This window comes from Cucurbita pepo, chromosome 18, assembly GCF_057944985.1.
Source record: "Cucurbita pepo subsp. pepo isolate OVF chromosome 18, ASM5794498v1, whole genome shotgun sequence".
NCBI classification, from domain to species: domain Eukaryota; kingdom Viridiplantae; phylum Streptophyta; class Magnoliopsida; order Cucurbitales; family Cucurbitaceae; genus Cucurbita; species Cucurbita pepo.
The window spans coordinates 5,802,113-5,807,993 of NC_141815.1; the positions used below are offsets into that span (position 1 = coordinate 5,802,113).

At 36.9% G+C, this 5,881-nt stretch overlaps 1 non-coding gene across 1 annotated transcript; it reads left to right on the plus strand.

Annotated features, from left to right (window-relative positions):
- Positions 1-838: 838 nt before the first annotated feature.
- TRNAN-GUU (transfer RNA asparagine (anticodon GUU)) lies at positions 839-912 on the plus strand. The gene has a single exon. It is a non-coding gene; the product is annotated as a tRNA-Asn (tRNA).
- Positions 913-5,881: the final 4,969 nt, after the last annotated feature.

Below are 5,881 nucleotides of genomic sequence, written 5' to 3' on the forward strand. Positions count from 1 at the left end.
ATTTCATCGTTTTAAATTATTTTGTATTTGTTTTTATTTCCTCTAAATTTCACAATTTCGTATTTAAACACGTAAGACCATAGCAGTGTTTTCCAGAGATAGAAGATTTTTTAAATATTGTTGACATGTATGCTATAGATGATTTTTCTTTTAAGAGTTATATTTCCACATAGATAATAAGCATGAGACGTTAGTAGCAACTTAGAAATTTATGATCGTTACAATTAAAGATATCCACAGGGTAGGGTGGGAAAGCTTTCATCATTTATGTTCCCACTCCCTCTTTTTTCATCTTCATCCTTGCAAAAATTTTATCCTAATACTTTTCAACCAACATCATTTCAAAGGTACTTTTAATGAATAATTTTTAAATTTTTATTATAATTTCTATTAAAAAAGGTAAAGAAAAAAATATTTTTTAGGAAAATATAATATAAATTATATCCCCATCATTTACATAATGATCTCAAATTCTAAAAAAAGAACGTTAGAAGCTAGAAATATATGTATATAATACAATATAATATAAATGCAATAGGTTAGTTACGTACCTTAGCTATCAACAATGGGTTCTTTTAGCTCTAATGGTGTGCATTCGAACCCAAAGGCACATGGTTTTCCTTCCAATTATGTCGTAGTGTCCTGTGGCGTAATCAGAAGGGTGGTAGGTAACAGGTTAAATGGAGGCAGTTTGGGTCAGTCGGTTGCGGATCTTGGATCAGGTCACCAGCAGATCCGCGCTCGCAAACCGTATGCTGACACGTGTTGCGTAGTGCCTCACCTGTTAGCTGACTTGCGTCTTCATCAATACTCAACTATCAAGTTAAGTGATTGTATGGCTGGAATAGCTCAGTTGGTTAGAGCGTGTGGCTGTTAACCACAAGGTCGGAGGTTCAAGCCCTCCTTCTAGCGGTGTGATTTTTTGTGAGATAGGTGGTTTCGAGTGCCCATTTCGGGCAACTATACGAAGTGGTCGTGTACGTAAGTGTAAAAAGTTAGGGAGTTGACATCGAGTGCTACATTTTTCGAGCAAATCAATAGTTGTACTTTCATATTTTATTATCATAATTAGCCATTATGCAAATTTGTAACCCTCCGAAAATAATTGGGCTTGATTCTTTTTCAATGTACTATGAATTTAAACTTGATTTTATCTTTTGTAATTTAAACAATAGTTTTTTAACATCTTTGTTGAAATTCATATTGCATGATTGAAGAAGAATAACCAATGGAGTATGAGGAACAAGCTTGTGGAGTCGATTTAGGCGAACAATGAGAAGAAGAAATTGAGCATGAGGTTCATCGAAGTTGAGTGGATTTTCAATATTCTCCTTGAATTCTAACAAAACTTCACGATTGTTGTCTCATTAGATCCGTATTGCAGAGATCTTAAGGCTTCATGAAGGTCGCTTGGATAATCTATCATGACCTAATTTTCAAGACTTCGAAAGTTAGATTACGACAAAAGGGTGAAAACCATTGTCCCCTCTCAAGGCAGGCATGCACATAGTAATGACACTTTGAGTTAAGTATTTAAGTCGTCCATCGTCCTCTCTCAATGCAGGTTGATTCTACACACAATAGTGACTCTACAAATTGATATCATTCACACTTCTAACAGTTTCATAAGTTTTCCTAAATTTTCTGGAGTGTCGTGGAGGCTTACAAGGTTTAAGGGCGCCTAGGAAGTTTAGATACAATTCGTGTTTACAAGTCCTAAGGTACTCAATCTACTAAAAACGTTTTGACCTAAGTCTACATGAAAAGTGTTCTAGCTCTAATGCCCTAACTTACACTAGTTCGTGCATGCTTTTCTATGGAAATATTCTATCGATCACCTAGAACACAGAAAAACATAATGTAAATTTTCATGCAAGTCTATTAGAGAGATACTCCTCTCAATCACCTAAAGCAAGAAAATCCATAATCTTCCTACAAATATTAACTTAAAACTAACACGTAATTTACATGCAAACAACTTGCTCAACAAGGAGATAACATTCATAAATCTCTTGGAGCACAAACCCAAAGTTTCCTTTCCTGCTTTCTTGTAGAGAGAAAAACATTAAATAGACATGCATCATCAATTCTTATCTTAGAGGGAATTTTTTTTTTTTTTTTTTTTGTAGGTCCTAATTCAAGTAAACCTAGGGTTAGTATCGAGAAACCGGAATGAAAATATGACAAACTGAGATCAAATGTGGCAAACACGGAGGTGTTCACGCACGCAGGAGGTCGCCCATGCATGAGTATAGATGTGACACTAGAGAAGGAGTTGCGCTGCGCTCTTAACACGTTGTTCATTTTTACTAACACGGAAGAGACTGGGTTGAATCGTTATAGTGAATCTAGCGTAGGGGACGGGTCATGTGCGGGTTGGATGAAGCGGTCAGGTCAAGTCAGATCTTCTCAACATGCACAACACCCCTAGGAAACAGACACGTTGCACCACTCAAAATCCAACATGTATCCAACCCTCAGTCAAATGCGCTTACTACCCCTCCGCCTGACACGTGTCCTCCGGTGGTTTGTCCTCCTCATTTTTATGCATATTGTTTTTCAAGATTCATAAGGTTCTTTTTTAATTTCTTTGGATTTTTGTATATTTTCCTACCTAATCTAAATCAACATGATTTATTCATGAAAGTCGTAGAGTATTCTTTTTTACAAAGTTGTAGAGCATTGATTAGTTTTTTTTATAATTTATTTCTAATCAACCACGGGAAGAAATAATTTTGATCAAAATTGGAAGAAAGCCATATTATTGCAGTTTCTTGTGGTTCTCTGGAATTCTGACTTTTGGTTCGAATCAATTTTAACTTTCTTCATGAAGCTTGTATGAAATTTCTCCAAGAACGACATATAAAAAATTCACAAGCTTATTAAAAAAAAAATCATCTCAAATTTAAAGGAAAACTAAAATAAAAAACTCGAAATCCTTACCATTCAATCATTCTCGATTCTTGGTAAATTTAGACTATCCAAATATTCAGATTGAGTCTTCTCATTGTTATGAGTAACTTTAAGGGTCTATGGTCATAATCCAACTCCTAGATTGAAACATTCAAATGAGGCATGGAGGACAAAAGGACTATTTTACCCCTTGAGTTTACTTGAATCGAATTTCCTAATTTTTTTCTATTATTATTTGTATTTTCTAAACAATTTTCTCTTGAAATTTGGTCTCTAGCACTCTCAATAAAATTTAAATTTGAACTTTAAAGAAAAATCAGATAATTAATTTCTCATTATACAATCATTTCGAATCACACCGTAGGTGAGTGGTTGGTTTTATGAGGAAGAAGATGTTTCGAGTGAATCGACCCAAACTAATTCACTTGTACTTTACCTCACCGGTCCAGTTGGATTAGACTAAATAGGTCGAGTTGATTGACATTTGTCCAATTGAACTAGATTTTTTTTTTTCTCAATTTAAAGTTTTGGAAACAATTTTTTTGCTTGTTATTGATAACTCGACTCAATTTGTGACCCAATTAAAGACTTTTAGAAAATTTGGAGCATGAACCACACTCGAGAAGTCAATAAACAAATAAGTAGTCAAATGGAAGTTTATTCAAACTTGCAGGTTAAACTTCTCTCATTCCTTCCGATTTTAAGCCAATCAATCATTGCAAAGATGTCCAATAGTCAAAAGGCAAGTTAAATTACTTGTCAAGGGGAGACGTGGTCTCTGTTGTGATTTATGCCCTAAAGCTTCGCAATTAATTATTTAGTTTTTAACCATAATTTTTATTATTTTATTTGTAATTTAATTTTTATCCATAGTATGAAAATTCAAGGTTATTAATGCAGTCTTAAACAGTCTGTGGTTGACATACAAGAGAATCGTGTTCAAGTAATAACCTAAAGAGTTTATAGTATAGTAACACCATTGATACGGCCGGATAAAATTAAAGAATAATAGCATAGAAAAGTAAGTTTTGGAAGGAAAAATTACAAAGTGGGATTTTTATTTAGACTAAGTAAACTAACATTTCCTCCCTTAAATTGAATGTTTGCATCTGCTTATATCAGATTGAGAACATACCCCTAATAAAGCTCTTAGCTTCAAGGAGATATTCAGCTTTGAAGGTTTGGTCATCACATCAACTACTTGATCTTGTGGGCTGCAATATACTTACTCAACAATCCCGCCTTTTGATAATTCTCTCATAAAATGAGAGCGGCTTTGACCTTGTAAAACTAGATTATTTGACAATTTAATTGCAGAACTAATATCACATTGAATGACAGTTGTTTGACCTTGATTTAGACCAAGTTTGTCCGGCACTCTTCTCAGCCATATTTCCTAGCATGCACATGAAGCAACAGCAATGAATTCAACTTCAGCAGTAGACAAGCTTACAACGGGTTGTTTTTTTTATTGCCAAGAAACATCTGCTGAACTTATCAAAAAAGATAACCTGAAGTGGTTTTCCGATATTCTAAGTCTCTTGTGTAATCGCTATCTGTGTAAGTGTAATACCCGAAGAAAGAGAAATAGAAATAGAAAAAGAAAAGGAAAAAAAAAAAAAAAAAAAAAAAAAGGAAAAGTCAAGAGAGGGGCAAATAGGTAAGTTTGCCCCTCCAACCACTAAGGGGTCCAAATGAAACCCTATGAAGAGTCCTGCAACAGAGAAATAGTGAGAGAATGGGGTTAGAGAGAACCTAGAGTGAAGAGGAAGAATGAACCGCCGGAAGACTCACCAAAAACTACTGTCGGAGTCTATTCCGGTCAAGATCATGATGCAAGGAGCCTTTCTTGGAAGGGAAAAGAGAATGTGGGTGACCGGAGTCCCATTTTCCATCAAAAAATTGGAAAAATCTGCAAGGTAAGATCTTGAACGTTTTCTCAAATCTACGATTTTTCTTTGTGAATCAAGATCTGAAATCTTGATATATTCATCTAGGAACAACTCTCTACAGGATCTTTGAAGAAGTTTGGCTGAAACCTTGATCCGAAGGTAGAAACCCGAGAATCATCCAGGAACGGAGAGAGAAGAAATTCCGATAGCCATGTCCCGAAGGCGAGCGGCGAAACGCGACTGGGCAGGCAGTGGACACGTGCTGAGCGTCGGTCGGAGCTACGCAGCTCCAGTGAGACGGCAACACGTGTCGCCTTCAAACCCCAACCAGCTGCAGCCCACAGGAGCGAACCCACCTGCTGACTCACCAACCCGAATTGGGGTGCCTGGACTATGACTATGCAGAGAGCACGCGGGTGTGGTACTCGTGAGTAGACCTTCTCCCGGCGCGCGAGGACGTATGGCGGCGTGTGGGAGCACATGAGGGTTAGTTCCAGCCCGTCCGACTTCTTTCTGCCTGATTTTCATCCCGATTTTGATTCTAATCATATTTTTATCTGACTTAGGACCTAATTGAGAAAAATCAGTATTCTTGGACACGCTATTTGTGCAGGAGTGCTAGGGCACGCGTCAACAAGTAAGTCACCACCCGGTATTTAGGAAGAAATACTTGTAGGATTCGCTTGGATTGCATGCATGCTAGTACCTTTGCCTTAGAATTAGCTCTCCATGAATGAGATTAGTCGGATTGATTGTTATTAGTGTATTGGGTGAATTGTCTGAGTGTTGTTTGTATGCTTTAAGCTTTCGTCGTACGTATGCATGCATTTAATTTATGTTGGAATTGTGTATTCCGCGTTTCAGGTGCTTGATGGATGAGTTCGCCTCCATTGAGCGCGAACTTCGTGTTCTGGGTGCTTGATGGAGGCCATCGCCCCATTGAGGTGGCGTGCCTAATTTGCATGAATTATATATTATGATGTTAGAAGACAGTTGCGTGCACACTCTGTTATTTGCTAGGGCCCATTTCTATGATAAGCCTAAGGAATTGCTGTTAGGAGCGATAAGTCGCTCTA